The following is a 23,370-nucleotide window of genomic DNA, read 5'->3' on the forward strand; positions in this document are numbered from 1 at the left end:
TTCTGGTGTATTTGTGGGGAGGAAGGTGATCTCCGCGTCTTACTCTTCCGCCATCTAGAAGCTCCTTCAGTGTAAGAGTGATTTCTAAACAAATATTTATCCATGAGCAGTGATATCACAAAATTGTTAATACTTCTCTTTAAATATACAGAGAAAACGTAATTTTTTTTTCCTTTAACTGATTTGGTCATCCTTGTGAGTCATCACCTCTGTGTAGTGGGAAAACATACTTTATTTTGGTCTATTTATGTCTAATCTACTGCATTAACCTATAATGCACTAGATTCAGCTTCCCTTTAGGTAATTCTGACTCCCATGGTTAAACATGCTCAGTCTCATAGCTAGCCCCCATCTGTTGATTCTCATCATAAAATCGCATCTGGGGAAGCGTTGATTTCCTAACCTCATGCTGCTAAGATAATATTCACGCATTGTAATGCCCTCTGGCATCTCTGGACTCAGACGTTTTTATGCTATTTCCCTGTGGTTGCTGCTCTCTCTGTTGATCTTAATGGCTGAGTTCCTAAACTGGTAGAGCCCAGATTGACCTCACCCAACTGCATTGAATAGAAACTTGTGGTGTTCTCTTTTCTGCTCAGCCTGCCCTTGACTAATGATGTTTCTACAGAGTTCCTGAGTCATGACTTCAGCTTCCATCAGGTCCTCACTGTTAAACCTCCAGACCACTTTGCCTGTCCAGTTCTACTCACATTCCTCTCCAATGAGTCACATGATACAATGTGACTCTTCTCATTAACCAGAGTGCTGTGATCATATTGCTGAATCCTGGCCTCTGTACACCAGCACCCAATTGAATCTTGGAGACAGAGTTTTGGGCGAAGCAGAAAAGAATAGCTTTATTACTTTGCCAGGCAAAGGGGGCTACAGTGGGCTAATGCCCTCAAGAATGTGTGTCCTGTCCTGGAGGGGATAGTGAGGAGTATCAGAGTAATGGTTCAAGGAGCAGGGCATGATCAGCTCGTGGACATTCTTCTGATTGGTTGGTGGTGAGGTAATTGGGAGACAGCATCATCAACCTTCAGCTTCCAACCAGTCTAGGGTCTATGTGCTTGTGATCAGCAGTTTTCATCTGGTGGGGATCTACTTCCTGTAAAAACAACTTGGGAATCTGTGTCAGGCCTTTATCTATACCTTTCAGGGAACTGTGAGTTTGGTGATTCTGCTATGTGGTGGGTTTATAGTCTAAATTGTTACCAGTTCCCCAGCCCAACAGCTATTCTTTGTTTCTCCATCTTCACGTTTCCCTCATTAACTCTTGAGTCAGCCTTTTACTTCAAAAGACAAGGACACAGAGGCTTGTACATGGTTCCAATCAGAACAGGACCAGTCATAATGTCTTTGGGATCAGACTAAGAATAGAAAGAGAGATGCTAATGGACTGTTAAATAAAATACAGTCCAACCTGCTACCTGGGCAAAGATATCTCCCTAACCATCTGGAAAGTCAGGCTTGAATTGAGAATTATCTGACTCTAGATTTCTGCACCAAGTCTCCGTGGCACAGGAGAACCAGCACCTGGCATCTGGCCCTGTGTCCAACCTGTTTCCTTAGTGCCTTGAGGAGCCTCAAACAAATATGTGTGGATACCCCAGCCTGTATGTGGAGAATGTTTACGTGCTCCTACAAACAGTTATCCCCTGCTATTTGTCAGTCCCAGAGATGTCCACACAGGTAGTTTAATCAATCCTAAGGAGGAAAGACCCAAGGAATGAACTCTCGCAGGCTCTGGAATAGGGATTAGGTAAAAATTTCTAGAGTCCTGGGCAAGTATGAACTCCAGGTGTGTATATTACCAATAGATAACTATGGCATCCCCTTGGCCATACGGATTCCTTGCCCCATGAGTGGGAGTGTGGCTTGAAGAGGGATAGAGAAGTCCTACAAAGTGCAGGGGTTAAAGTGGCCTTTGTCTAAAGGCAGTGTTGATCAGTGCACAGGTGTTATTTTTCACAATCTCAAGGGGAAAAGGTATGTATGTGCTCCTACCCACCACCTTACTAAGCACTCTGTGGTCTTCTCTTGAACCATCCCGTGCTCTAGTTATCCTTTTATACTTCTCAAGAGGACAAGTCACCAATGCAGTACACCTGGGAACAATGTTTTTGGCCCCATCTTAGAGGAGAAAAGATCCAAGGAAAAAATATACATATAAATGTAATAGATATTGCTTAATATTTGCTGTACCTTTTCCCTGTCATGTATAAAAGAAATTGCACTTGACTCTTTCTAGGTTGCAGTAACACGCATTCATAAATTCAGCAGTTAACTCCTTTAGCTCTGCAAATAATGCTGTTGATTATTTCTTTAAAGAATATGGTTATCTTCTTGAGCAATGTGAACTTTGCAATAAAACTATATATTAAAATATGACTAAAAATGAGAACAGATAAAGGAAGTGGAAATGCCACATTTTAAAAGATCTAGTAAATTTTCCACACTGAGGGGAACAAAAGCTATTGAAATCAATTGTCCTGTGTTAAAATGTTAGTGTATATAATATAAGGGTTAATGACAATAGTTGAATATTCTTGCTCAACTATGGGAAATTATGTTTTAAGATTTGAGGAAATGCTAAATGTATTGAAATGGGAAGTGTGAAACAATGAGCAGAACATTTTGGTTATTTAGTTGATATATTCATAGGTTTTGAGTTTGCCATGAATCAAACACTATGGTTTCCCCAATTAGTTTATTTCATATTTAATTTGCTCCTTAAGAGACTTGATGCAAAATTCCATTATTGGTAACTATGGTTAACCTTATTTTTAAAAAATTCACCTTTGCTAACTATTTAAATAACTACTAATTTAAAAGTATGAAAAACATTGTTTGGGATGAATATCACCAAGATGTTCATCTGCAACTCCCAGATTGAATTATTTTCTTTCTCTAAAGAAATAATAGACCTATGCATTACAAGCTAATGTGGAAAAATAGCAATCCATACAGATCTTTGTCTATCAGGAAATTTTCAGTTTCTTTAAAATGCATTTTGAAATGTCTAAGATTGGAATGATAATGCAGTGATTCTGAACTTTTATGATCATGAAACCCATCATTTGGAGCACCAAGTTACATTTTGCAGAGCTAGTATTCTTCAGAACAGAGATTGATAAATATTTAATGGAAACATTTTTTTCTAAATAGAATATGTCTAGGAATATTAATATTTCCCAAATGATACTAAACTTCTACTCTTATTTGATGTATCAATAATAAAGAAATTTAAGTTATTTCAGTTTTTGAAGATTGTTGCCAAAGTTCCTTTCTATAATAGACTTTTTAATTTAGAATTTATTGTTATTATTTTTTAGGTGTGATTGTTTTCTTTTTATTTTTTTGGCTGCCCTGCGGCACGTGGGATCTTAGTTCCCTGACCAGGGATTGAACCCATGCCCCCTGTAATGGAAGCATGGAGTCTTAACCACTGGACCACCAGGGAAGTCCCTCCTGTAATATACTTAAAGTAGTCCCATCTATAGTGCTAATAATTTTTATAGTGAAATTAACATTTGAGATGATAGAATAATATAAATAGTATTATATTTGTGAAAAATTGAAAAGGCTATATACTTAAACCTTAGTTTTCTAAAATTCGGCTTTCTAACTATTTATATAATTACTAATTTATACAGAAGCTTGAAACATTATAATGCAACACTAAAGCATAGATATTCTTGTAGAAATGTAGTTCAATGTTGGTGTCTTCATTAATTATCAGTATAACTAAGGGCAGGTTACTAAATCTCTGTAGGTTTGTTTCCTGATCAATAGAATGGTGGTAATATTATCTTCCTAAAAGAGGTTGTGATATTAAAGAGATGACCTATATATGGAAAGTACCCAGCCCATAGGGGGAATGTTGATTACAGTTTACCTCTCTTCACCATCCATTTTCTTAAATTTCAATTATTATCCTGAGGAGGTATCTACCTTTGTTATAAAAGGTTGAAATTTCCTCAGAAACTTGGAAAGCCTAGGGAAAATTTACGTTGATGCTAAAGAAGAAAAGCAGAAGTATAAGAGCATTGGTGGCAATGAAGATAAAGTATAAATACACACACGCTCAGGTACACATGTGCATAATATGTCCACAAAACTCAAACCTAATCACAGATGAAATAAGTCATTAAAAAATCAGGAGAGACTAGACTCTTCTTATTTAATTTAATTTATTTATTTTTTAGATGGAAGCCACTGAATTTTTTAATCTTAATCTCAGAAATAATATCACTTTTGCCATATTTTGCCATATTTTAGTGCCCTGTTCTTGAGTGTGAACTAGACCTAGAGACTCACAATCTCTAGGTTTAGTTCACACTCAAGAACAGGGCATTACACGAAGTCATGAACACAGGGAAGTGGGAATCATTGAGAGGCTTTGTTGAAGTGCCTACCACACTGTGCTTTGTTGATTTTGACATCTGTTCTTCAACTGGCATTCAACTCTATATATTTTATAATTGGCCTAAGGATTATTATTTTATTTTTGATTTGACATTTTTTGATTTATTTTTTTATACAGCAGGTTCTTATTAGTTATCTATTTTATACATATTAGTGTATATATGTCAATCCCAATCTCCCAGTTCATCCCACCACCCACCCCCTGCTTTCCCCACTTGGTGTCCATATGTTTGTTCTCTACATCTGTGTCTCTATTTCTACCTTGCAAAGCTGTTCATCTGTAGCATTTTTCTAGATTCCACATATATGTGTTAATGTACGCTATTTGTTTTTCTCTTTCTGACTTACTTCACTCTGTATGACAGTCTCTAGGTCCATCCATGTCTCTACAAATGACCCAATTTCGTTCCTTTTAATGACTGAGTAGTATTCCATTGTATATATGTACCACATCTTCTTTATCCATTTGTCTGTCGATGGGCATTTAGGTTGCTTCCATGACCTGCCTATTGTAAAGAGTGCTGCAATGAACATTGGGGTGCATGTGTCTTTTTGAATTACGGTTTTCTCTGGGTATATGCCCAGTAGTGGGATTGCTGGGTCATATGGTCATTCTATTTTTAGTTTTTTAAGGAACCTCCATACTGTTCTCCATAGTGGCTGTATCAATTTACATTCCCACCAACAGTGCAAGAGGGTTCCATTTTCTCCATACCCTCTCCAACATTTGTTGTTTGTAGATTTTCTGATGATGCCCGTTCTAACCGGGTGAGGTGATACCTTATTGTAGTTTTGGTTTGCATTTCTCTAATAATTAGTGATGTTGAGCAGCTTTTCATGTGCCTCTTGGCCATCTGTATGTCTTCTTTGGAGAAATGTCTGTTTAGGTCTTCTGCCCATTTTTGGATTGGGTTGTTTCTTTTTTTAATATTGACCTGCATGAGCTGTTTATATATTTTGGAGATTAATGCTTTGTCTGTTGATTCGTTTGCAACTATTTTCTCCCATTCTGAGAGTTGTCTTTTCATCTTGTTTATAGTTTCCATTGCTGTGCAAAAGCTTTTAAGTTTCATTAGGTCCCATTTGTTTATTTTTGTTTTTATTTCCGTCACTCAAGGACGTGGGTCCAAAAAATCTTGCTGTGATTTATGTCAAAGAGTGTTCTTCCTATGTTTTCCTCTAAGAGTTTTATAGCGTCCGGTCTTACATTTAGGTCTTAAACCATTTTGAGTTTATTTTTGAGTATGGTGTTAGGGAGTGTTCTTATTTCATTCTTTTACATGTAGCTGTCCAGTTTTCCCAGCACCACTTATTGAAGAGACTGTCTTTTCTCCATTGTATATCCTTGCCTCCTTTGTCATAGATTAGTTGACTATATGTGCGTGGGTTTATCTCTGGGCTTTCTATCCTGTTCCATTGATCTGTATGTCTGTTTTTGTGCCAGTACCATATTGTCTTTATTACTGTACATTTGTAGTATAGTCTGAAGCCAGGGAGTCTGATTCCTTCAGCTCCGCTTTTTTCCCTCAAGATTGCTTTGGCTATTCGGGGTCTTTTGTGTCTCCATACAAATTTTAAGATTTTTTGTTCTAGTTCTGTAAAAAATGCCACTGGTGATTTGATAGGGATTGCATTGAATCTGTAGATTGTTTTGTGTAATATAGTCATTTTCACAATATTGGTTCTTCCAATCCAAGAACATGGTATATCTCTCCATCTGTTTTTTCATCTTTGATTTCTTTCATCAGTGTCTTATACTTTTCTGAGTATAGGTCTTTTACCTCCTTAGGTAGGTTTATTCCTAGATATATTATTCTTTTTGTTGCAGTGGTGAATGAGATTGTTTCCTTATTTTCTCCTTCTGATCTTTCATTGTTAGTGTATAGGAATGCAAGTGATTTCTGTGCATTAATTTTGTATCCTGTAACTTTACCAAATTCATTGATTAGCTCTAGTAGTTTTCTGGTGGCATCTTTAGGATTATCTATATATAGTATCATGCCATCTGCAAACAGTGACAGTTGTAATTCTTCTTTTCCAATTTGTATTCCTTTTATTTCTTTTTCTTCTCTGATTGCTGTGGCTAGGACTTCCAAAAATATGTTGCGTAGTAGTGGTGAGATTGGACATCCTTGTCTTGTTCCTGATATTAGAAGAAATGCTTTCAGTTTTTCACCATTGAGAATGATGTTTGCTGTGGGTTTGTTGTATATGGCCTTTATTATGTTGAGGTAGTTTCTCTCTATGCCCACTTTCTGGAGGGCTTTTATCATAAGTCAGTGTTGAATTTTGTCAAAAGCTTTTTCTGCATCTGTTGAGATGATTATATGGTTTTTATTTTTCAGTTTGTTAATATGGTGTATCACATTGATGGATTTGCATATATTGAAGAATCCTTGCATCCCTGGGATAAATCCCACTTGATCATGGTGTATGATCCTTTTAATGTGTTGTTGGATTCTGTTTGCTAGTATTTTATTGAGGATTTTTGTATCTATATTCATCAGTGATATTGGTCTGTAATTTTCTCTTTTTTTAGTATCTTTGCCTGGTTTTGGTATCAGGGTGATGGTGGCCTCATAGAATGAGTTTGGGAGTGTTCCTTCCTCTGCAACTTTTTGGAAGCGTTTGAGAAGGATGGGTGTCAGCTCTTCTCTAAATGTTTGACAGAATTCACCTGTGAAGCTATCTGGTCCTGGACTTTTGTTTGTTTGAAGATTTTTAATCACAGTTTCATTACTTGTGATTGGTCAGTTCATATTTTCTATTTCTTCCTGGTTCAGTCTTGGAAGGTTATACCTGTCTAAGAATTTGTCCATTTCTTCCATGTTGTTCATTTTATTGTCATAGAGTTGCTTGTAGTAGTCTCTTATGATGCTTTGTATTTGTGCAGTGTCCGTAGTAACTTCTCCTTTACCATTTCCAATTTTATTGATTTGAGTCCTCTCGCTCTTTTCCTTGATGAGTCTGGCTAAAGGTTTATCAATTTTGTTTATCTTATTAAAGAATCAGCTTTTAGTTTTATTGATCTTTGCTATTCTTTCTTTCTGTTTCTTTTATTTTTGCTCTGATCTTTATGATTTCTTTCCTTCTACTAACTTTGGGTTTTGTTTGTTCTTCTTTCTCTAGTTCCTTTAAGTGTAAGTTTAGATTGCTTTTTTGAGATTTTTCTTGTTTCTTGAGGTAGGATGGTATTGCTATAAACTTCCCTCTTAGAACTGCTTTTGCTGCCTCCCATAGGCTTTGGATCATCATGTTTTCGTTGTCATTTGTCTCTAGGTATTTTTTGATTTCCTCTTTGATTTCTTCAGTGATCTCTTGGTTATATTGTAACGCATTCTTTATCCACCATGTGTTTGTGTTTTTTACGTTTTTTCCCTTGTAATTTATTTCTAATCTCATAGTGTTGTGGTCTGAAAAGATGCTTGATATGATTTCAGTTTTCTTAAATTTACCGAGGCTTGATTTGTGACCCAAGGTATGATCCATCCTGGAGAATGTTTCGTGTGCACTTGAGAAGAAAGTGTAATCTGCTGTTTTTGGATGGAATGTCCTATAAATATCAATTAAATCTATCTGGTCTATTGTGTCATTTAAAGCTTGTGTTTCCTTATTAATTTTCTGTCTGGATGATCTGTCCATTGGTGTAAGTGAGGTGTTAAAGTCCCCCACTATTATTGTGTTACTGTCCATTTCCTCTTTTATAGTTGTTAGCATTTGCCTGATGCATTGAAATGCTCCAATGTTGGGTGGGTGTATATTTATAATTGTTATATCTTCTTCTTGGATTGATCCCTTGATCATTACATAGTGTCCGTCCTTGTCTCTTGTAACATTCTTTATTTCAAAGTCTATTTTATCAGATATGAGTATTGCTACTCCAGCTTTCTTTTGATTTCCATTTGCATGGAATAGCTTTTTCCATACCCTCACTTTCAGTCTGCATGTGTCCCTAGGTCTGAAGTGGATCTCTTGTAGACAGCATAAATATGGGTCCTGTTTTTGTATCCATTCAGCGAGCCTTTTGTGTCATTCAGTGTCTTTTGGTTGGAGCATTTAATCCATTCACATTTAAGGTAATTTTCCTATTACCATTTTCTTAATTTTTTTGGGTTTGTTTTTGTAGGCCTTTTTCTTCTCTTGTGTTTCCCACTTAGAGAAGTTCTAGCATTTGTTGTAGAGGTGGTTTGGTGGTACTGAATTCTCTTAGCTTTCACTTCTCTGTAAAGCTTTTGATTTCTCTATCGAATCTGAATGAGATCCTTGCCGGCTAGAGTAATCTTGGTTGTAGGTTCTTCCCTTTCATCACTTTAAATATATCGTGCCACTCCCTTCTGGCTTGTAGAGTTTCTGCTGAGAAATCAGCTGTTAACCTTATGGGACATCTCTTGTATGTTATTTGTCATTTTTCCCTTGTTGCTTTTAATAATTTTTCTTTGTCTTTAATTTTTGTCAATTTGATTACTACGTGTCTTGGCATGTTTCTCTTTGGGTTTATCCTGCCTGGGACTCTCTGAGCTTCCTGGACTTGGGTGGCTATTTCCTTTCCCATGTTAGAGACGTTTTCAACTATAATCTGTTCAAATATTTTCTTGGGTCCTTTCTCTCTCTTCTCCTTCTGGGACCCCTATAATGTGAATGTTGGTGCATTTAATGTTGTCCCAGAGGTCGTTTAGGCTGTTTTCATTTCTTTTCATTCTTGTTTCTTTATTCTGTTCCACAGCAGTGATTTCCACCATTCTGTTTTCCAGGTCATTTATCTGTTCTTCTGCCTCAGTTATTCTGCTATTGATTCCATCTAGTGTATTTTTCATTTCAGTTATTGTACTGTTCATCTCTGTTTATTTGTTCTTTAAGTCTTCTAGGTCTTTGTTAAACATATCTTGCATCTTCTCGATCTTTGCCTCCATTCTTTTTCCGAGGTCCTGGATCATCTTCACTATCATTATTCTGAATTCTTTTTCTGGAATGTTGCCTATCTCCACTTCTTTTAGTTGTTTTTCTGGGGTTTTATTTTGCTCTTTCACCTGGTACATATTCCTCTGACTTTTCATTTTGTCTATCTTTCTGTGAATGTGGTTTTCATTCCACAGGCTGCAGGATTGTAGTTCTTCTTTCTTCTGCTGCCTGCCCTCTGGTGGATGAGGCTATGTAAGAGGGTTGTGCAAGCTTCCTGATGTGAGGGACTGGTGGTTGGTAGAGCTGGGTGTTGCTTTGGTGAGCAGAGCTCAGTAAAACTTTAATGTGTTTGTCTCCTGGGTGAGGCTGAGTTCGCTTCCTACTGGTTGTTTGGAATGAGGCTACCCAGCACTGGAGCCTACAGGCTCTTTGCTGGGGCTAATGGTGGACTCAGGAGGGCTCATGCCAAGGAGTACTTCCCAGAACTTCTGCTGCCAGTGTCCTTGTCCCCACTGTGAGCCACAGCTGCCCCCCACCTCTGCAGGAGACCCTTCAACACCAGCAGGTACGTCTGGTTCAGTCTTCTATGGGGTCACTGCTCCTTCTCCTGGGTCCTGATGTGCACACTACTTTGTGTGTACCCTTTAAGCATGGAGTCTCTGTTTCCCCCTGTCCTGTCAAAGTCCTGCAATCAAATCCCACTAGCCTTCAAAGTCTGATTCTCTGGTAACTCCTTCTCCCGTTGCTGGACCCCCAGGTTGGGAAGCCTGACATAGGGCTCAGAACCTTCCCTCCAGTGGGTGGACTTCTGTGGTATACTTGTTCTTCAGTTTGTGAGTGACCCACCCAACGGTTATGGGATTTGATTTTATTGTGATTGCGCCCCTCCTACCATCTCATTGTGGCTTCTCCTTTGTCTTTGGATGTGGAGTAGCTTTTTTGGTGAGTTCCAGTGTCTTCCTGTCAGTGATTGTTCAGCAGCTAGTTGTGATTCTGCTGCTCTCGCAAGAGGGAGTGAGTGCACGTCCCTCTACCGAGACTAGATTCTGATACTCACTATTCTTCTGGGATTTATTGAACTGGACTGCCTGCATTTTAATGTGGCAAACTGAAGAACACAAGACATTTTTAATGCAATTTTAAAAATGATTATTGAATAATGACACTTGAGTGTTTACTTTTGACTTCTGTTGTAAGTGTCATTATGTAGAACAATTTGTACCCAGGCAGAGCCTTGTGAAACAAAGACTGTAACCCTTAGCAATCAGGAGAGATTATAAACATAAACTGAGACAGCAGAATCAGGGCCTTATCTGAATGCTGTGTTCCAGTTCTGCTCAGTGGATGTTGGAAGAATTTAAAGAAGGAGGAGAATCAAGAAAATTATGTAAAGAAAAAAGAAATGTAAATTTATTTTGTTTTAAATTAGAAGGGCATAAGGAAAGACTAAATCTATTTTCAAATTAAAATTATTCTAAAGTAAGTTTGTTTGTTTGTTTGTTTTTTAAAGAGCAATGTCCAGGAGTTTTTTTTATTGTTTGACTAACAGAAGAAAACCAGGCAGAGGAGTCCACAAGGGAATGATGGTCATGCTTCATTGCTGCTTGCCATTAGGTCCTTCATCTTCCTAGCACTTATTGTATTTCCTTTGAAAGATTTTAGACATTTATTTCATCACAAATGCAATCCAAGTATGAATAAATAAATGTATTATCTTTTAGGAACCCCCACCCCCATGTTCCTTTAAATAGAAGAAGATGCTAAATGTCTCTTCATAGTCTGTTTGGCCATAGTTGTCCCACCTATGGTTTGAAAAACAGTCTGAAATCCTTTCCTCACTCCGTTAAAGAAATCCTGGGAAAGAAGTCCTATTGATATTGTCCATAGTCTCCAAAAGGTGAGGGTGGTAACTGGGCCGAAGGCCGCTGCAAGGGGTCTTCAGCAAATGGAGGATAATTGGGAAATTGGGCAGAGGCAAATCTTGTCAAGGAGACACCAGCTCCTTCAATTAAAGCACAGAGAATGTCACCCATCGCAGCTGACCCAACCATGGCCACTGGTCTGTTTCTTGCTGCCAGTATGGCTCCTGTTAAGGCACCGCTCATGATGGAGTTCCAGGGATCTTCTTTCCCTCCGACTTGAACCATACTGCAGTCAGTCATGGAAAACAGACCTTCCCGAAACAGCGAAGCTACCTCTCAACTGCAGAGCCCTGGTTTTAATAGCTGTCAAACTCCTTCCTAGTCTGTGGTTTACTCCCACTGGAGAACTGCAAAAACCTTTGATTACCATCACCTATGGTTCTCATCTTAAAGGCCCCACCGCAGTCATCCACAATTCGCACACATACTCTTGTACCTTGACTCCATGGTCAAAATAATTTTTCAAATTCAGTTTAATCTAAGGACATTGTTGATTAAATTTTAGATGACAATTTGGTATCTGACTAAGATGAAGAAACCACATGACAGATTTACTGGTTGCTGTTTTGTACTTTGTGATTTTAGCCCATAGTCAGTTTTAAAGGTCTGCTAGTTAGAAGGTGCTGCCTCTCTATTACTGTGACTAAAACCTTTTTGACTTTAATTTTATCTCCGTTCAAAGAATTAATATCCTTTCAAAAGTTCTACAATCACACTGAAATTACTTTTAAAGAAAAGTTAGCTCTAGGTTTTACTTAAAAGACAGATCCTTAAACTTTTAGATATCAGTTAAGGTCTGTACATTTTATTGCATTTTATATGCATTGGATAAATTCAATTTTAAAATGTGACAAATCTTGTTTGAAGGGAAAGAACCCTCACTGAACAGAATTGTTGCACCCTAATGTGTACTTTAATTTGGAATTTTCAGAATATGAATTTGTTTAGCATTGCAACAAACAAACAGAATCCTTATCTATACAAGTCCCCCATCCTAAAGAAGAACTTTGAATTTGGGTATCTATGCACAAACAAAAAGAGAGGATTTGCCTGTTAGTCCTTTGATATAATGTGGTTATTAGCTGCTTGATTTTATTTTATTAAATTTTTAAATTTTTCGGCCGCACTGTGCAGTTAGCAGGATCTTAGTTCCCCAACCAGGGATTGAACCCGTGCCCTCAGCAGTGAAAGCCCAGAGTCTTAACCACTGGACTGCCAGAGAATTCCCTTAGCTGCTTGATTTTAAAACTTTATAGAAGCATGTGTTTTGGGGCAGACGTGTTGGTAAATCTGTTTCTGTTGCCAAGAATACAAGACGACAACCCAACCTTTCATCGTGGTGAACCTCATTTATCATCCTGTCACTGCACCATCTTTTTCCAGTTTCATCCTGGACCAGGATTTCATGGCACAGAAAGAAACCTGGGCATCAAACCATAGCATATGAACAAGTGGATGGCCCAAACGTTTGAGAGCATAAACATGCCTCTCTCACTGGGCACCAGTTGAGAGGGTTGAAGCCCATTCATTGTAATTGAAGTTCAGAGTAGAAGAAGAAGCTGTGTCCAGATGAGAAACAATTCGTATGTTTGTGTGGATTTGGATTTTAATAGCTCTGTCACGTTCCATCACTGTTTGCTTGAGCATTTCCCTGATACGTTCTCCCAACACTGAGGCCATTTCTACTTCCTTCTTGATATCACTCATTGTTTTCAAAATGTGGTTTTCCACGCTCTCTTCTCCAAACAGTCTCAGTTAGGTTTGCAATTTAATAAATGGTCAGTAAAAATATAGCCCCCTAGGAGCTTAAGTCCTGAAATAATATTAGAGATGATTTAGTGTAATATTTACTTACTGTAACATTTTTCTTTCCTTTTTAGTTCTTACTCATCTGAAGATGCATCTCAGTCTTAGCTAAAATTTTATGCTTTTCAAAATTAATATTGATAGTGTCACTAATTTCTAAACCTGAAGGACGCTAGGTACCATTTTCTTACATAAAGAAAACACATACGTGGAAGGAGTTTGTAATGTTGAGCCATGAACAACTGATAAATATAGTCTGTTAATGAGACTGTACAGGACGACACTACTGTCATGAGAGACAGAGTGTGCCTTACATAAGGACAAAACTGCTGGTTTTCCAGTGACACATTCAACACTGTGATGGGGTGTGACAAAGAGGTGGACATAGCAAACTTCGAGACATATGCTAATAACACAATACCGGAGAGATATTTAGGGTGGGTACCTACTGCTATATCATCAACTGGAAATGTGCACTTTGGTACTGTCGTAGAATGTTGGCATAGCCCTGCTGTTTGTATCTAGCTGTTTAAGACATTGAGGACGAAGCAGTGAATCTTACTAAGGGAGAAAACAAAGTGATGCAATCAAAATTAAAAGCTATTTCAGATACTATTGCTGGTTGCTAATTGTTATAGGTTATCCTATCACAAATTTAGTATATAGTATATATACATATATTTGTTCATTTCACTTTTTGATAATGTTACCTTATTCAACATATTTAAAATTTAATCCACCATAATTCCTTCCAGAAGAGCCTCCTGTCTTATTATTTTAATGCCCTTATGATATATCATTGTAACTACAATAAAATTAATTAAACAAGGAGGCTGTTAGCCTGAGGTGGCTCTAATGCCTCGGCAGCCTACTAAGCAAACCAAAACCTAAGCCAGAATCAGTGCACCAGAATCCGAAAAAAACCCCAAAAGAACAACCGATCACAAGTAGCCCTCTTTTCCAAACAGGGCAACTGCTTAAGTATAGCCAATCGAATAACGTGTTTGTTTTTCTTCTGCACCTTCTCTATGAAAACCTTTTCCCTAGCTTCTGTCATCAGGGAGCTCCTAACCATTTTTGGTTTGGTGCTGTCCAGTTTGCATCGGCTTGCGTAAATAAACCTTTGAAAAAATTTTATGTGCCTCAGTTTACCTTTTAACACTACCTATACCTCTAATACAAAAGGAACCTTTTCCTGACAGCTTTCAACTTTTTCTCTTTCACCTGGGAGGTAGATCTCTCTGACTCTGTTTTGTCCTTATAAGTTATAAAGAACCTATGAGTGTTGGTGTCTATCCATTACCGTAATAGAATCTGAGCATTAATATTTATTTTGGTGGGCATGCCCAATTTACAAAATCCAAAATTTATTTTCATAACCTAGCTTACAGCGGGTGTATTAAATGAGTACAAGCTTTAGAGGCTTGTTGGCTTAATAGGCTCAATTAGTAGAAAAGGATAACTGGATAGCTATCAAAAGCATCCTGCCTTAAGGGTTAGAGTGGGGAAGTAATACGCCTTACTACTCAGAAATTCTTTTATTAGTATCTTAGTAATCTCCTTCATGACATCACTTATTCCCATTTCATTTCTTCTCTTTGTGTATCTCCTTTGACTCTCCTAAAACAATATGGTTAATTTTATAGAGGGGATTCCTAATTTCATAAATTCTTTAAAATAGTATTGGGCAGTGTATTTACATGGCTTTTCTCACCTCTTCAGTCTCTCTTCCCACCGTGGCTTCAAAGAAGTCTGCAGTCCTACACGTTGAAAACCACTTTCAGTTCCTGGAATGGACCTTGGTTCTTTCAAGTTTTATGACTTTATTTATGTTGTCCCTATTCTTGGAAATACTCTTATCCTCCTATTACAATAGAATAGCTTTCTGACATTCTTTGAAGGTTTAGTGAAACCATTATTATTATTTTTTTCTTTTTGGAATTCTTCTTTGAGTTTACTTCTTCTGGCCTGAGATAGGTACTCTTTCTATGTGCCTACTTAATGCTTACATATTTAATAATAGTCACCTTTTAGATGTTTTGATTCACTTACTATCCCAACAACCCTATTGAGTAAACAACTATAATTGTTATCAGCCTCTTCTTATACATGAGGAAACTGAAGCAAAAAACAAGCAAACAAACTAGTACTTGCCTAAGGTCTTACAGCTAGTACGTGATACAATGAGTTTTGAAGACAAAAGGTCTAGCATCAGTATACAAACCGGCACTGTCCAATAGAAATCTGAGTTACAAATGTGACATAAATTCATAAATTTTCTAAAGAATACATTGAAAGAGTAAAAAGAAACTGGTGAGATTAGTTGTGTTAATACATTTTGTTTAATACAATATATCCCAAATAACATTTCAAGTATAATCAGTACAGTATTAAAAATTAGTATTAAAAATGAGGTATTTTATATTTTTTATACGAAGTCTTCAAAATGCGGTGTGTATTTTATACTTACAGGATATCTCAATTTGGGCTAGTGTTTTAAAGTACATGTGGCTAATTTCTACCTTTAGTTGATAACACAAGTCTTTACTCTTAATCACAGTACTGTACTCTTTGTATGGAAATAGTTTTATTTGCCTGTATCCCCCATTGAACTCTGAACTCCTTAATGAGTGAGGATGTTTTGTATCTCTAGCACATAGAATAGGTATTTCCTGATATATAGTACAAACTTAATGAATATTTATTGAATTTTGTTGCTGAAGTACATTGTTAAGTTGAAATTTCAAGAGATTCAAAATAAACGACCAAATGCATACATTTGCCACTCTTGAGCAGATCATGAGAGAAAATTGAGATGACATCCAGGAAGACAGTTGTATCTTTCAGGGCAACAGGATATACATAAGGTTCCATTTTAAGAATGTATGTAAATGCTGAATTTCACTAAAATCGTATTATAAAATAATAAATGAAAACATGGTCTAAAAGTGTCACAATTTTTAAATTATTATAGAATACTGTGTTTTGTTACAACTGTTTAGTGAAAAAGGGGTGTCAGAATTAACATTGTATCATCATGTTTGGTAAAATCATGAGTGGAATCATGCCTCATGCATTGTAGATACCTAATAAATACTTTCTAATCTGATTTTTTTGAGCCAGGGGTAGTAACCTCAACTCCTACAGATATTTATTTATTTATTTGAAATCCGATCCAACTTGCCATCAGTTTGGACAAGCTGGGACAGTTTCTCAAAATGAACTCTACTATAGTCAAATCGTTCCATCTGTTCTCCTCAAATGAAAGAAGCTTCCCTTGATGCTAGTCAAAGAGTGAGGGCTCCTTGACTCAGAACCAGATACAAGCTTAATACCAGCCTTCCATTTCAGCTCAATTACATTCTTGGCAGCCTATGAGGCTCATGGGGTAAACTTTTTTTATAACAGTTATCAATATCAGCCAATTTTTCAGAATGGGCAAGAGTAAACTTCAATAGCTCCAGGATGAGTTTTCAGTCTTCCAAAGGTTGTCTCTGGCTAACTGCCATGGAGAATATTGTAGGAGCATAAAAAGTGCAGTTTTAGGCAACACTCTAGAAATCAGTTAACTTTATGTTTACTTAGATTGCGAAGATTTTATCAAGCTGAATTAACTATTTAATGCTGTTTCAGGGTACTGTTTCTTTTTGTGAGATATGGAAAATGGTCATTTTCCCGTGATACTTTATATACAGGACTGCAGCTGTGTGTGTGTGTGTGTGTCTGTGTATATGAATATTATCTAGCAATGTTTAGAGGTTGGCCTATCATTGACTCTGTCATAAAACTATTATGGGCAAAAGAGAGAGAGCATCCTACTGATGGGCTACAGGCTCAGTAAGAACCCGGGACTTTTGGATGTGTCTATAGGGGTTGAAATTTTTGTTAGGAGTAGAATTGATATTCAGGGTGATTTGAAATGATATTAAGTCCTTGAACCCAGGAATGGCTAAATCCTGTCATTATCCAGCATTCTTTATATTTTGTAACATCAGGTACATCATTACACAAGGAACTATTAATTATAAACAGACACTGCTCTATTATTCACTGAATGTCCATAACCACAAAAGTGAAATTCTTTCTTCAATTGTAATAGGGCATTTAGATTTCTTTCAAAGTTTAAGTGAAAACTTTCCTTTCCTTAAAAGTGTAAATTTTAACACCATGCTGCTCTAAAAACTAAAGCAAATATTTTATATAAAAGAGAAGAGAGTGAGAAGCCATAAGTATCCTCTTGCCTCTCAGCCAGGCTCTAATGTGTTCAACCCATGGGGGCAGGAATTAAAAAAAGGCACCAGAGACCACATGGATTTGGCTTCTTAGGAATTCAACCACAGAGATTCTGGAAGCATAAGAAACAGCAATACCTCAACCATGACCTTTGAACATAGTGACCCCTCACATTAGTAATTGTTTAATTTGGTTTATACAAATATAGTTATTAAATATGGAGTGTCTTCAAGGAGCTAACACACCTCTTTCAATAAATACAAATTATAGTTCACAATATGCCCCAAGAGTAGTGCACCATCATTTTTATAAAATTTTAGTATATCCCCCCATTACTAGAAAAAAAGAAAAAATATGGTGGAAATAATCACAATTGAGGTTTTGTGAAATATTTCATCATAGTAAAATATCTGAATATCACTACAGTAAATGTAAACAGTCAAATATATTTAGCTTTGTTTAACAATCTCATAACTTTTTGCTGATGGATCAGTTTTAGTGAAATTTGTGTTAGAGTCTTTGAAGCATATTTTGAAATACAGCATATCTTTTAATCTTTCTGTGAATTGGTTTCATTTACTGACATTTGGAGGAGATCTCTTATTCTCAGGGAATCTGATGGGAATTCTGATGAGTGTTTGAAAAGTGGTAATTGTGGCACTTTGGGAAATGCTGGGAGAGGGCCAACCTGAGGGCCACAGGTGCTTTTCCCAGCCAGCAAGGAGGCTTAAGCAAGAAAGCTTTCTAGCACTGTGCCAGGAGTTGAGCTAGGGCCCTCAATAAAAGGGAATTGGATTTATCTGTAGATAAATATAACATTTCTTTGTTCTTTTCTATTTAAAAGATATACACGTTGTGATATATACCTCTAAAAAAACTCTATCAATCCTACAGAAAACGGGGTCCAGGGAACTCTTTCCACCTCCAGTTTATTAATAACTGCATTAAAAATGTGTATTACTTTTAAGAAATTTAAACATGACGATTAAAATACAGACATTAAACTTATAAACAATCAAAAATTATGCAAAAGAAATACAAATACTATGAAATTCTATTTCTGAAAAATCTTGGGTAACAATCTGAAGGTGGAAATCTTGATGATATACAACATTTAATGAAGTTTCAGAATCTATTTCTGCTACTGCAAAGAAATGTCATCATCAACAGTACAGAAATAAAAATTTAATAATTCGATGCATGTTGCATAAAGGAATATTTTGCAGCCATTAAAAAATGAAAAATAATATGAAAGAATCTAGCATAACCTTTTCTATCATTAGGGTTAAAACTGGTATACAAAAGTTTATCCAGTCTGATTTAAAATGCTTAATATAAAAAAAAAAGCTAATTGTATTATCTTTGTCAGGGTTTTCTAGAGATACAAGACCAATTTTCTTCCTATCTATCTATCTATCTATCTCTCTCTCTCTCTCTCTCTCTCTCTCTAACATCTGTCTCTCTATCTATCTATGTATCTATCTAGAGGGAGAAGGAGAGAGAAGGAGGGAGGGAAGGATGGAGAGGGAGAGAGAAAGAGAGAGAGGGAGGTTAATTTATTATAGAAATTGGCTCATACAGTGATGGAAGTCAAGAAGGCCCACAATCTTTCATCTGCAAGCTGGAGAACCAGGAAAACTAATGGGTTTCATTCAGTCTGAGTCCAAAGTGCCACAGGACCACTGATGTCTGAGGGTAGGAAAAGAATTGCCCCAACTCAAGCAAAAAGAGCAAATTCACTCTTCTCTTGCCTTTTTGTTCTATTCAGACCCCCATTTGAATGGATACTACCACCTACATTAGTGAGCTTCTTTACTCAGTCTTTCTCAAATGCTAATCTCTTCCGGAAACATCCTCACAGCCACACCAAGAAAAAATGTTCTACCACCTATTTGGGAATCCCTTTGCCCAGTCAAGGTGACACATAAAGCAAACGATCACAAGAACTCATAGAATTTTAATTTCCTTTTTAATATTTTCATTAATTTCTAAAGTAAGTTGTGTTACCATTTAAGTCATAAATACAGGGGAAGGATTCTTCAAAGATGGGTCTAGGTAGGAATTTATCTCCCTACCTAGACAACAATTGTACTGGCAGAATCTGTCTGATATAACTCTTTTGAAACTCTGGAGTCTGTTGAAGGTTTATAACTTCCAAGGGGAGGGTTTGGATAGCAAATTGCAGATAACAGTCAATTTCAACTCTTAGTACAGTACCAGTTACCCCTCCCTCACACCTCAATCTGGGAAAAGAGGCAGTGCACATGTTCCAGGAGAAGCTTGCAGGAGCCAGAGTGGACAAAAAGCACCCTATCTTCCTTTGGAGACCAGTGTTCTATTTGCTGATTGTTGTTTCTGATCACAGAGGTGCAGAGAAAGAGGTGGTGGTCATTGTTGTTATACCTAGCCCCACTGTTGTAAGGTCCTCTCCTTTTGGCTGAAGTGACTTCTAGTGATATTTAAAGGGCTAGCACCTTCCACCCCTGCCCTCTCCCTCTTTTTATTCTTTTTCTCCTTTCGGGAGCCAGACTTCGAAGACTGATACATTTAAAATCAACTGCATATATAGGGCAATTAGAAAGTCACTACACATGCCTAGGGAAAAGCACAGAATCAAAAAAGACCTGAAAACCCATAAGCTTATACCTCAGTGATCTTCAGCACAGAAACAGCCTACAGCAATCAAAAACAAAAAATAAAAAATAAAAAAACAGAAAACCCTGAGGAAGGAGGAGAATCTGGTTTCCAGAGTTACCACACTACTACATTTAAATGAACAATTTTCAACAAAAACTAAAAAGGCTTAAAAAGTATGGCCTATTCAAAGAGAACAAACGTAAATTTGTTAGGTCACAAATTTAGTCTCAGTGGATTTTAAAATGTAGATATGATACAAAGTATCTTCTCTGATCACAATGGGATAAAGTTAAAAATCAGTAACAGAAGAAACACTGGAAAATTCACAAATTTGTGGAAATGAGACAACACACTGTTTAAAAATTAATGGATCAAGGCAGAAATCACAAGGGAAAGTAAAATATACTTAGATATAAATGAAAATGAGAACACAGCATGCCTCTAAATATATTGGATGCAGTGAAAGCAGTGCTAGGGGAGAAGTTTATAAATATCAGCAGTTACATTAAGAAAAAAGAAAGCTTTCAGATCAACAACCTAATTTTATAACTTAATGAACTAGAAAAAGAAGAAAAAACTAAAACCAAAGCTAGAAGAAGGAAGGAAATCATAAAAGAGCAGAGAAAAACAAAATAAATAATAGAAAAAAAGTAGAAAAAACCCCAGTGAAACCAAAAGTTTATTCTTCTAAAAGATCAACAAAATGGACAAAGTTTTAGGGATTTCTCTGGCGGTCCAGCAGTTAAGACTTCATGCTTCCACTGCAGGGGGTATGGGTTCGATCCCTGGTTTGGGAAACAAGATCCCTCATGCCACGAGGCACAGTCAGAATAAAAAAAAGGACAAACCTTTAAATAGATGGACTATTTAGAAAGAAATAGAGAGAAAGATAGAGAAAATATTCAAATCACTAAAATCAAAATGAAAGTGGGGACATTACTAGTGGTTCTACAGAAATAAAAAAGGATTTAAGAGAGTACTATGAACTAGTTAGTGTACATCAACAAATTCGATAACCTAGATGAAATGTATAAATTCCTAGAAACATAAAACCTACCATTAATAAATGATGAAGAAATTAAAAATCTGAATAGAGCTATAACTAGTAAGAAGATTGAACCAGTAATCAAAAATCTCCTAACAAAGAAAAGCCCTGGATCTAAATGCTTCAATGGTCAATTCTACCAGACTTTAAAGAAGAAATAGCATGAATCCTTAAAGAAAATATGAATAAATGGAAAGATGTACCATATTTATGGATTGGAAGACTTATTAAGATGTAAGTACTACTCAAAGTAATCTATAGATTCAATGAAATCCTTACTAAAATCCCAGCAATGTTTTTTGCAGAAGAGAAAAAACCATCCTAAATTTCATACGGAATGAAAAGGGACCATGAATAGCCAAAAGAGTCCAGGACAAGGGAACAAATTTGGAAGACTCAAATTTCCTGATTTCAAAACTTACTACAAAGCTACAATAATCAAAACAGTGTAGTACTGGCATAAAGACAGACATATATAACAATGGAATAGAATAGAGAATCCATAAATAAACCTTAACATGTATGATCAAATGATTTTTGGCAAGAGTGCAGAAATATTCATTGGAGAAAGGACAATTTTTTTGACAAATGATGCTGGGAAAACTGGATATCAACATGCAAAATATTGAAGTTGGACATTTACCTAACACCATATACAAAAATTGTATATGGTGTTAGGTAAATGTATATGTTGATGTACACTAGTTCATAACTCAGAATGGAACCATGACCTAAATTGAAAACTTAACACTATAAAAGTCTTAGAAGAAAACAGTACAAAATCTTCACAACATTGGATTTGGCAATGATTTTTTGTGTATGACACCAAAATCACAGATGAACAAAAGGAAAAATAGACAAATTGGGCTTCATGAAAAAAATTTTAAATGTACATCAAAAGACACTATCAACCGAGTAATAGGCAGCCCACAGAATTGGAGAAAATATTTGAAAATCGTATATCTGATAAGGGATATCCAGAATGTTTAAAGAACTCCTAAGTCAAGCACAAAAACACCAAACAACCAGATTCAAAAATGGGCAAAGAACTTGAGTAGACACTTTTCTAAGGTATACAAATTGTCAATAAGCACGTGAAAAGATGCACAAAATCACTAAACACTAAGGACATGGACATGCAAGTCAAAACCACAATGCGATATCATCTCACATGCATTAGGATGGTTTCTGTACAAAACAAAACAAAACAAGCAAGCAAACAAACTCAGAAAATAATGAGAGTTGGCAAAGATGTGGAGAAATTGGAATCCTTGTGCACTAGTAGTGGGAATGTGAAATTGTACAGTCACTGTGGAAAACAGTATGGAGGTTCCTTAAAAAATTAAACATAGAATTACCGTACGATCCAGAAATTCCACTTCTGGGTATATCACCAAAAGAATTGCAAGCAGAGTCTTGAAAAGATATTTGTACATCTGTGTTCATAGCAGTATTATTCACAATTGCTAAAACATGGAAACATTTCAAGTTCCCACCGATGAATGCTATGTACATGCAATGAAGTAGTATTTATCTAAAAAGGAAGGAGACTCTGGCATTAGCTAGAACTTGAATGAATCTTGAAGTCATTATGCTAAGTAAAATAAACCAGTCACAAAAAGACCAATACTGTATGATCCCCCTTATATGAGTAGTGGAAATCATAGAGACAGAAAGTAGAATGGTGATTGCCAGGGACTGAAGGAAGAGGGATTAGTGAGTTACTGCTTAATGGATATAGAATTTCAGTTTTGCAAGATGAAAACAGGGTTCTGGAGATGGATAGTGGTAATGATTGCACACTGATATGAATGTACTTAATACTTCTGACTGTACCCTTATAAAGGTGGTAAATTTTATGAGTATTTTAACATAATAAAAAATTGAAAAAAGAACATAATTACTTTTTAAGTAAAAACACACATGTATTAATCTTTGATATGATGACATGGGGTCTAGTGTAAGAGTAGGAGGACTTGGTTAAGCTTCCTCCATTATCATGGTCTCCTTTCTACCCTTTAGAGGTTACCACTCCATCCTTGCTGAGCTTCAGAGGTGGGTCTGCCTGCACCAGTCAAGCTGGGACTAGCTCCATTGTTAGCCAGACGCTCCCTTGGTTTCTGACCAGATTCTGATAGCTGACACTGATAAAGCTGAGAGAAGCACCCTACAGAACAGACATGGAGGCATCTGCTCCTGATTTTGCCATGTTCAGATCTCAGTTACTTCCCATAATGGGACATTGCAAGGGCTTTCAGGAGTTACCCCTTCAACTCCTGCGTCTGTGTTCAGGACACCAGCCAGCACTGGGCAGGTTGTGTGCGGAAGGGGTTGGAGATCAGGTAGTAGCATCTTCTGGAGCAGCTATTTCAACTCTCATTGACAAATTGTACTTAAAAT

At 36.6% G+C, this 23,370-nt stretch overlaps 1 protein-coding gene and 1 pseudogene across 1 annotated transcript in view; one reads left to right on the top strand and one right to left on the bottom strand.

Moving 5' to 3' along the window:
- Positions 1-23,370, top strand: part of DPP10 (dipeptidyl peptidase like 10) — a 675,810-nt gene that overhangs the window by 299,889 nt on the left and 352,551 nt on the right. The gene's annotated exons all lie outside the window — the stretch shown is intronic.
- LOC132368374 (mitochondrial import inner membrane translocase subunit Tim17-A-like) lies at positions 11,196-12,956 on the bottom strand (annotated as a pseudogene).

The sequence above is a fragment of the Balaenoptera ricei genome, chromosome 7 (assembly GCF_028023285.1).
Source record: "Balaenoptera ricei isolate mBalRic1 chromosome 7, mBalRic1.hap2, whole genome shotgun sequence".
Taxonomy (NCBI): domain Eukaryota; kingdom Metazoa; phylum Chordata; class Mammalia; order Artiodactyla; family Balaenopteridae; genus Balaenoptera; species Balaenoptera ricei.